Source organism: Otolemur garnettii, unplaced genomic scaffold (assembly GCF_000181295.1).
Source record: "Otolemur garnettii isolate 467f Iridium unplaced genomic scaffold, OtoGar3 scaffold00107, whole genome shotgun sequence".
Taxonomy (NCBI): Eukaryota; Metazoa; Chordata; class Mammalia; order Primates; family Galagidae; genus Otolemur; species Otolemur garnettii.
The window spans coordinates 7,181,031-7,191,893 of NW_003852502.1; the positions used below are offsets into that span (position 1 = coordinate 7,181,031).

General features: G+C 41.2%; 1 pseudogene; it reads left to right on the forward strand.

Annotated features, from left to right (window-relative positions):
• The first annotated feature begins 1,060 nt into the window (after positions 1–1,060).
• LOC105887706 overlaps positions 1,061–10,863 on the forward strand; it is a 14,994-nt pseudogene continuing 5,191 nt past the window's right edge.

The window sequence follows — 10,863 nt, forward strand, 5'->3', positions numbered from 1 at the left end:
TGATGCTGATCAGCATCATAACTATCAGCATCATAACTATTGACTTATGAGATTGAAATTTGTATTCATGAGGAATTCAATTAAAATGACAACCTAAACATGATTTATTTCTCTTTTAACTTAAACTTCTGAAAAGAAAAAAATAGTATAAATGTGGCCTACTAAAAGAATACATTAAAAAATGAAAATTCCACTATCTCATTTCAAAAGGATTAATCATAGCTTCTCAGTAGCAAACTCTAATAGGTCATCTTAAATATGACTGAATTTATATAAAATTTTAAGAATATAACCTATATAAAAATAGTTATAAATGTATTAACTGACAAGACGCTTTAACACTTTCTAATATCAAAATTCCATTGTTGTATGGACTGGCTTTTGCAGATAAGACTTTTACCAGTAGGCCAAGCTAGAGATAGATTCCAGCAGCCTCTCAAACCTTTTCTGTGGATGTGCATAGTCATTGCTCCCTTCTCCTGGGGAAGGAATTTCAGGACTGTGCACCTTCCAATCTCACAGACCCATCCAGCCACCATAAACCACTCACTCCTTTCCTCTAGGGCAGTGCACTCAGAGAACAAGATGGTCTTTAGTCTGTAAAATTCCTGAAAGAGAAAACACACACAAAAAAGAGTCTTAACACTGGTCTTGGGAATGATTTCTTAGATATGACACCACCATGAGCAACAAAAGCAAAACAGACAAGTGAGATCACAGCAAACTAAAGTTTCCACACAGCAAAGGAAACAGTTAACAGAGAGAAAGGACAACCTACCTAATGGGAAAAAATATTTGAAAACCACACATCTGATAAAAGGTTACTACACAAAGTATATGAGGAACTCAACTCAATAACAAATGAATAATCTGACTGAGAAATGGGCAAAGGACTGGAATAGCCATTTCTTAAGACAGTCAAATGGCCAACAGGTACAAGGAAAGGTTCACAACATCACTCATCATCAGAGAAATGCAGATTAAAACACAAGGAGATCCCACAGCCCTGGAATCCCAAAGCCGGTTCTCGGCCTGGTCCTGTCACATAGTCATGTGCCTCCTCTTTCCTTTCAACATGACAGATGCCACTGTGTCCCTCATCAAGGACTTCCTGGCAGGTGGAACAGCCATGGCCATGTTCAAGACCACAGAGGCACCCATCTAGCGAGTCAAGCTACTGCTGCAGGTGCAGCATGCCAGCAAGCAAATCACCGCAGATACGCAATACAAGGGCATCACCGACTGTGTGGCCCGTATCCCCAGGGAGCAGAGTCCTGTCCTTCTGGTGTGGTAACCTGATACTTCCCCACCCAGGCTCTCAACTTTGCTTTCAAAGATAAATACAAGCAGATCTTCCTGGGTGGGGTGGACAAGAGGACCCAGTTTGGGTACTACTTGGCAGGGAATCTGCTATCAGGTGGTGCTGCTGGGGCCACATCCCTGTTTTCTATATCCTCTTGCTTTTGCTCACCCGTCTAGCAGCTGATAGAGCTGGAGCGGAAAGGGAATTCAGAGGCCTTGGCAACTGCCTGGTTAAGATCTACAACTCTGATGGGCTTGGGGGCCTGTACCAAGGCTTTAACATGTCTGTCCAGGGTCCTATCTTCTACTAAGCTGCCTACTTCAGTATCTATGACACTGCAAAGGGAATGCTTCCAGATCCCATGAACACTCACATCATCATCCGGTGGATGATTACACAGTCTGTCACTGCCATTGCCAGGTTGACTTCCTATCCATTTGACACTACTTGCCGTCGCAGGATAATGCAGTCAGGGAACAAAGGAACTGACGTGTACACTGGCTCAATTGACAGCTGGAGGAAGAGCCTTCGTGATGAAGAAGGCAAAGCTTTTGTCAAAAGTGCACGGTCCAGTGTTCTCAGAGGTGTGGGTGGTGCTTTTGTGCTTGTCTTACACAGTGAAATCAAGAAGTACACATGTGGCTCGGCACCTGTGGCTCAAGTGGCAAAGGCGCCAGTCACATACACCTAAGGTGGTGAGTTCAAATCCAGCCAGGGGCCCACCAAATAACGATGACAGATGCAACCAAAAAATAGCGAGGCGTTGTGGTGGGCACCTGTGGTCCCAGCTACTTAGGAGGCGGAGGCAGGGGACTTGCTTGAGCCCAGGAGTTGGAGGTTGTTGTGATGCCATAGCACTCTACCCAGGGGGACAGCTTGAGGCTCTGTCTCAAAAAAAAAAAAAAAAGAAGACGTACACATGAGTCATTTCCTAGTTTCCCCCTGTGAACAGGTATGTTGTATTATATAACAGATCTTGAACATTCTTGGCAGCTCATGGCTGTCTATTTATCAGGGGTAACTATTTACTGGTTGAAAATGGGATGGGATAATATTCATCTGACCAATTTTCTCTTAAAGCCATTTCCATGATGATGATGGGACTCTATTATATTTTTTTATTTCAGTCACTCCTGATGAATAACAAATTTGGAAAAATAAAAATATCTAAAATTTTTCAAAAACACAAGGAGATATCACCTGGCATCTGTGAGGGTGGCTTTCTGTGAGAATCAAAGAAACAAAAGGTAACAGGTGTGGACAAGGACGTGGAGCAAAGTGAACCCCTGTACACGCTGGTGGGAATGTAAAATGGGGCAGCCGCTGTGGGAAACAGCAGGGAGGCTCCTCGCACCCTTAAAATTAGAACTCCCACGCGATCCAGCAGGCCCACTGCTCAGTGGATATCCAGGATTGAAATCAGGACCTTGAAGAGCTCTCTGCACCCCCATATTCATCGCAGCGTCATTCACCACAGCCAAGATATGGACGCAACTCAAATGTCCGTATGCAGGAGGACAGGTAGAGAAAAGGCCCCATGTTCGTATCTGCATTCTTATTCACTCAGAATATGGAATATCGTTTACAAAGAAGGTAATCTTGTCACTTGCAACAACATGGGTGAACCTGGAGGACGTTATTGTGGTGAAAAGGGCAGACACAGAAGGACAAACACCGCACGAGACACCCGTGTGACTGTATAAAATAGTCAGAGGCACAGGTGCAAAAACGGAATGACGGTGCCAGGGAAGTTGAGGGGAAGAAGAATAGTGAGTTGCTATTCAATAAATATAAAGTTGCTATTTCAGTTATGTGATATAAATAAGTTCTAGGGATCTTCTGTAAAACACACAGTACCTAGACTTATTTACTTAAAAAGTGAGGAGGGTAGATTTCACACAAAGTGTTTTCACAATTAACAACAAAAACAACACCAAAAAGGCCCAAGGAAACTTTTGGAGGTCTAGATACGTTGATCACCTCAATCGTAGTGATGGTTCCCAAAGCGCAGGCATGTGTCTAAACTCTTCAAATTGCATACATTATATGTCGTTGTTAACATGCCAGTTATACTGCAGTATGGTGGTTCGTGAAAACTTCCGTTGACTTCAGACTTTCTTTTCTGTTGTCAAATAGCAGTTTCTGAGCCACTATATCTTTCATTAGTCAGAAATTCTGAATGTATATGTGGAAAGAATTCTGACCCAAAAGGTTATCAAGATAGGCTGACTCAACGCTCTGTGGTTTCACGTATTACAACAGGTTAATCTTCTGATCTGCCTGAGTGGCTCAGTTTTGAGTCGCTTTCATGCCATCTAGCACATTTCTCAAGGTCACTCTGATTCTTGTGCCTCTTCTGTGATTTTTCCAGCTGATTTACTATTTGCTCCACTGATATTTTATGGTGTTGGCAAAATCTGAGTTTGTTTTAAATTCTCTGAAGTTAAAGAGAGAAAACTATAACAAGTCTCTATCAGTTTTTCAGGGTGTTTAAATTTGAGACAATAATCTCTTCCAGACTCTTCACAGAGCCAATAGTACTTGTACCTTTTTCTTTCTGAAGTGGCAACTTTCTCAGCTCCCCTATAGCAAGTAACTGAAATCGACACACAAAAGGCCTTATAATTTGTACTCAGCAGTTGACCACATATTATATCTTTATAATTGACATGAACTCCAAGGTTAAGTGAAATATTGCTCCCAGTTTTAAGATACCAAGGTATAGAAAATTAAGGGAATTGTGAAGAAGCACCATCTCAGGATGTGAAGACCAGGACAAGCAATAAATCTGAACTCTAACAGGGGCTCTCCCTGACCTTCGACAGATCACTTCATTCAATTGCCATCTCTTAGTTTCCCTCTTTAAAATGGTTATAATACCGATGTCTCTTGAGGATGTAAAAGAATTGCCCGGTTGTCAGGTTGTGAAGCACTGAGGAAATTCAAACTCCTGCTCTGAAAACAGGAGTGTGTGCTATGACATAAACACAAACCGCACCTTCGCCTGTCTTGTTTTGTGTAGATTTCCAACACTGTCTGGGGACATCTGACAGCGCAGCAGCCTAGAGGAATCAGGATGTGGGAAAGTGTGTCCAGACTCTCCATTTTTGAAACTCCTTCCTGAGATATGATCATTCTTCCTCTGGGAGACATTAGCCATATGCCAACTGCTGTCTGGAAAACAGAAACTAAAACTATGTCCTGTAACTTCTATAAAGGGAAACAGTTTTATATTTCCTTTGAATAGTATGAAGAACTATTTCCTTCAAGGTACATTTCACTTATAAGATACTTGAAGGCAGAAACCAAGTTATATATCTATGTACCCCTACAGTAACCCAGACAGGTCTCACTTGAGACAGGGGCCCCATAAATGTTTGCTCTCTCTTCTTAGAGCTAAAAATGGAAGATAAGTCCAGATCTCGGCTCTCAAAGAACGACTCACACCATTAAACTGTCTTAGGCAACCCAGCCCGAGGTGCTACAACAAACACACGTCTACTATACGTGAGAACAGAGTGAGAGGGAGATCATTAAAGATCGTCAAAAGATAGTGACATGTTAGCCTCAATTAAGAACTTAACACACAGAGAGAAGCAAACAGGTAGCGGGAACAACACAGGGGAAACACGATACATATCAGGGTCAAAGAGTAGAACAACGTGTAAATCATGGAGCAGGACGCAAGAGCCGTGGAAGGCGAGGCTGGAAACGCATTGGGGGCAGTTCGTACAAGCCTCATGTTCCCCACTAAGGAATTTGCCACCTCTAGACAGGTGGTCTCCAAAGTGGGGTGCACTGGCCCAAGAGCATGGCCATAATAATCTAGGGGAAAATCAGAACATTTATAGTTACCGTCTCTCCTCCTTTATAAGTTTTTATACGACTTTTTCAATTGGTATGTAACAGTTGTACATATTTTGGAGGTACATGTGTTATTTGATAAGGCATGCGTGTATCACGATCAAATCAGAGTAACAGATAAAGGCTCAAACGTTTATCTTTTCTTTCTGTTGGGAACATTCCAATTATTCTCTTCTAGCTCTTACGACATACACAATAAATTTTTATTAACTATAATCTCCCTACTGTCCTATCAAATACTAGAATTTATTCATTTTAACTGCATTTCTATACCTATTAACTAACCTCTTCTTATCCTTCCTTGACCTCTACCCTTCCCAGCCTCCTATGACCACCATTCAACTCTCTACCACCATGAGATCCACTTCTCTAGCTCCTGCATATGAGTGAGAACACACACTATTTGTCTTTGTGAGCCTGGCTTATTCCACTTAACATGCCTCCAGTTTCATGCATGTTGCTGCAAATGACAGAATTTCCTATTTTTTATGGCTGAATAAAATTCCATTGTGGATATATGCCATATGTACACACACACACACACACACATTTTCTTCATCTGTTCATCCATTGTTAGACACTTAGGGTTTCCATTTCTTGGCTATTGTGTATAATGCTGCAATAAATACAGACGTGTAGATCTCTCATCCATCTACTGAATTCCTGTATGTTTATACCCAGCAGTGGGATTGCTGGATCATCCAGTAGATCTATTTTTAGTTTTTTGAGGCACCTACATATCGTTTCCATTGTGGCTGCTTTAATCTGCGTTCCCACCAACAGAGTGTAAGAGTTCCCTTTTCTCTGAATCTTTATCAGCATTTGTTATTTGTCTTTTTGATGACAGCCATTCTGGCTGGGGCAGGATAACATCTCACTGTGGTTTTGATTTGCATTACTCAGTTGATTAGTGATACTGAGACTGTTTTCACATACCTGTTGGATGTCTTATTTAGAGATACATCTATTCAGGTCTTTGGTTCATTTTTTATCTAGATTATTCGGAATTTTTGCTAGTCAGTTGTTTGCATTCCTTACATACCCAGTTATTAATCTGTTGTTGAAGGGGTAGTTTGTAATTCCTCCTTCTTAATTTTAAATGTCTGTTGTTTGTAGTGTCTGTTGGAAAGAGAAAGAGGGTGAGTATATAATTTGTAGAGAAATATATGTACGCGCTGGGTGTGTTGAGGGCTCAGAAAACAATGCCCCAGAGTACAGTGCTTCTGCATGCTGAGTGCTCTGAGCTAAAGGAGAATGGAAGGCCTCAGGTGCAACCTCAGAATCAAAGTCTCTCTGACCTTCTCCTGGCCTCCTGTCTCCCATGCCTCCTTCTGTCTCAAAACAAGTCCTAGAAATCTGAACTCCTCTTCCTCACTGTGAGCCACAAAAACCAGAACTCATTCCCCACAGCAAGCCATAAAACCTAGAAAGGCAACTTCTCTCTTTTCCCTCATTCCAGAGGCATCCGGCCCCATATCGAGGACACCCAGGAGGAAGGAATGCTACACCGAGAGGCCAAGAAGACTCTCGACAGACAAGCCTTGCTGGGTTTTCCCCAGTCAAACTACTTCCCTCAGGTCACACCCAATGTCCATTCACATTCTACACAGCTGTCCATCCTTCATCGAAGCTAAACATGAAAAGAGATATTTTTGCAGAATCACTGGGTCTCCATTTCTGAAGACTCCCATGTCATATAAAACTTTGGTTAAATTTGCTATTCTTTTCTCTTGTTAATCTGTTTTTTGTTATAGAAGTATATGGCTATAACCAAGATATCACAGCTTTTTACCCAGACCAGTGCACATTTAAAACTTTTGATGGGCTATACAATTAAAAGATGTGAATAACTCAGCTAGACCACACTGAAAAGAAAAAGAAAAAGATGTGAACATGTAAGCAATAAACTACCACTAAAAGGTTTCGATAAAGGGACAACAGTACCCAATCCACATTGTAGAGAGAGAACGTCGAAATCCACAGAGATGATTATCCCACAGGGAAAAAAAGAAGTACTACACGGGCAATGCATTAAAGTGGAGAGAAGTCTGACACTTCATAGAAAAGTATATCTATAAATATATATACATATATATATTTATTCTTTTTTTTTTTTTTTTGAGACAGAGTCTCATTTTGTCACCCTCAGTAGAGTGCTATGGTGTCACAGCTCACAACAATCTCAAACTCGTGGGCCCAAGCGATTCTCTTGCCTCAGCCTCCGAAGTAGCTGGGACTACAGGTACCTGCCACAATGACCTGCCAGCTATTTTTAGAGGCTGGGTCTCACTCTTGCTCAGAGTACTCTCAAACCTGTGAGCTCAGGTAATCCCCCTGCCTCAGCCTCCCAGAGTGCCAGGATTACAGGCATGAGCCACATGCCCAGTCTTTTAAAAATATATTAACACTCCTCCTCAAATAATTACATTAGGTCATTCCTTTAGTTAAGATGATGTGTGAAGTACTTAAAGTTTTAATGTTTCTTCTCTGCATCAGTCTATTTTCTGAGCAAACATTTTGATTAATAATCCTGTAAAAGTGACAATATTATGAGAGAAAATTATCCACAGACTTTAATTCTCTACACTCTTTGAGGAAAAGGTCTCCAAATGGTGAAATGTTTCTTCCTACATAGCCAGATGATAAAATTTGAAGAAAATAGATACAAATCTCAAAGATTCAAAACCACAGGCTCCCTGCCCATAGCACAGTGGTTACAGCACTAGCCACATACACGGAGGCTGGTGGGTTCAAATGAGGCCTGGGTCAGCCAAACAACAATGACACTTGCAACAAAAAATAGCCAGGCATTGTGGTGGGTGAAAATCCTGGGATTTAGACAAGGATAATTTTACAGGACCACATTGTTCACAAAAAATTCCTTTATCAGTTTTATCTTTTCTAAGTTAATAGTTCAAGTATCTGTCCCTCCATCCAACTTTCTACCCCATAAATTCCTACTACTTGAAATTCTCACCTTAGCTCCCCTAGACCAACATGCTGAGGCTCTGCGGACACAAAGAGCACAGTGAAAGGACCAGCGTTAGGAACTGCTCAGGTTGCACCCACCTCTTAGGGGGCCACAGTCATAAAGGGAAACTAAGACAGTTAAACAACCAACTAGTAAGTACAAATTCTACGTAGAATGTGACATGCATCTTATAAGAGATACAATGAAAATCAAATGGGAGCTCCTAAAATGGGTATTCTCATTTTACAAAGAAATTTAACCAAAAAAAATAATAACACTAATATTTGCTAACCCAGACACATAGTAAGACCTACCGCCCACCAAGTACTGTATTGTGATGTACGTGATTACCTAATTTAATTATTTAATCCTCACAACACCACTGTGAGATTGTTTTTACTCTTATCTTCATTTTACAAAAGAGCAAAACAGCTAGAGGCTTTAGAACTAGGCACTCTCCCCAGAAGATACTCCTTTCCATCTAAAGACAGGACTGGGGGCCAGGGAGGCGTCACGTGCTCTGCTGTCCCACATCCCACGTAGTTATTGGTTACTGAGCTCTTGAAATGTGGCAAATCCTCATGGAGATACACTGTAAACACAAATTACACATTGGGTTGTACAGAGTTTGAACTGGGGAAAAGAGCTTATCTCCTTAATAATTTTTATTGATTACATGTTGAATTGATAGTATTTTTCATACATTAGGTTAGATAACATAATTTTTTTTTAATTGAATGGTAACTATGTACATTAATGCACTTCTGGGGTACAATGTGGGGTTTTCACATGCAATCCAAAATACTTCCATCAAACTGGTCAACACAGCCTTCATGTCATTTTCTCAGTTATTGTTTTAAAACGTTCACATTCTACTCTTAGAAAGATTCACCTGTACCCCTGTAAGATAAACCTCAGAAGTGATCCCTCCAAACCCCCTCCCTCCACCCATTAATAACATAATATTAACTTCAAAAATTTTTTAAGTAAAATTAATTTCACCTATTATTTTGCATTATGGTTATACTAAATAACACTGGTCTTGAATATTGGTAAAGAACAGAGTTACCAACTAAAAACTAAACAAATAACATCAATAACCATCTTCTAAGGTAGCTGGCAATTAGGAAGTAAATGCCAGATATAAGGGGAAAAAAAAAAAGAGATGTCATCAAAGACTAAAAAAAATTCTTCCCTCAGTCCTCCGGATGAAGACCAATAAATTAATTAATTAAAAATAAATCTCCTCTTGGGAAGATCACAAAACAAACACTCAAATACCTCCACTAGGCCCAAAATCAATGACACGCTGGTAGGAAGTGCACCCAGGGCCCAGGTCTAGTATCTCATATCATTCTCCTTGGGGAAGTGGAAGGAACAGGAACACACAAGATGAGCCTGAAAGGAAGGCAGTGCTCAAAACACGTGTGAAACAGGCCCAGGAGCCAACCGAAAGAACTCCCGGTCCCCAAAGCTGGAGCAATCTGAGCACCAAATAAGTAATGTAGTGTTCGGTTATAAACCAAGCATAAAATACATAGCCATGACTTCATACTAACGTAAGTAACTGACTGAGGCTGGGCGCGATAGGCTCACACCTATAATCCTAGTACTTTGGGAGGCCAAGACAGGAAGATCACTAGAGGTCCAGAGTTCAAGAACAGCCTGAACAACAGAGTGAGACTCTGTCTGTACAAAAAAATAAATTACCCCAACACGGTAATGTACCTCTATAGTCCCAGCTACATGGGTGGGTGATGTGGTGGGCAGAGAGGGGAATAACTTTGCAGGGCAAAAAACCTGACAAACACAACCTCAAGTTGGCGATGAAGCTTGACACCACCAATGATAATCATTGGTGATAGGTTATGTTGATAGGGTGGGTTCCAGCACATTCGGTGATAGGGTATCACCCCACTGGTGATAGGGTATGTTGACAGGGCATGTTCTAGCAAATTCCCTGGAAGTTTTACCATGAGAATGGCGCTTTACCTCTTTGGCCTTTCCCCCCATGACACCAGTCTAATTATAAGAAAAACACCAGACAAAAAAAATTGAGATACTTTCTATAAAATCTACCAGGACTCTACCAAACTGTCAAAGTCAGCCAAAACCAAGGGCAGTCTGAGACATGATGACTGAATGTTACACAGCATCCTGGGTAGGATCCTGGAACAGAAAAAGGATATTAGGTAAAAACTAAATAAATCCAGATTAAATGTGAACTTTGATTAAGAATAACCTATCGATATTGTGTCCTTAGTTGTGCCAAAGGTATCATCAGAAACTAAGATTGATACCGGATTTTTAACACTGGATTTCCAGGCTCTTGGTCTCAACGATTCGATGAATGAAATCGATAGACCATAGAATGAACAGCGAGGTTTTATTTACAGCTCAAAGAACCAAACCTCCTTGCAGGGCAGGATACGAGTGTTAGAACTCTTATGAAAAGAACTCTTACAAAGGGCCAAGCCTCTTTGTAGAGCAGGATCAGTAGCGGAGGTGTTACAGCTACAGCTCAAGTGTTACAACTCCTACAAAGAGCCAAGCCTCTTTGTAGGGCAGGATCAGCAGCGGAAGTGTTACAGCTACAGCTCTTACAAAGGACCAAGCCTCTTTGCAGGGCAGAGATCAGCAAAGGGCCAAGACTCTTTGTAAGGCAGGATCAGCAGCGGAGGTGTTACAGCTACAGCTCTTACAAAGGACCAAGCCTCTTTGCAGG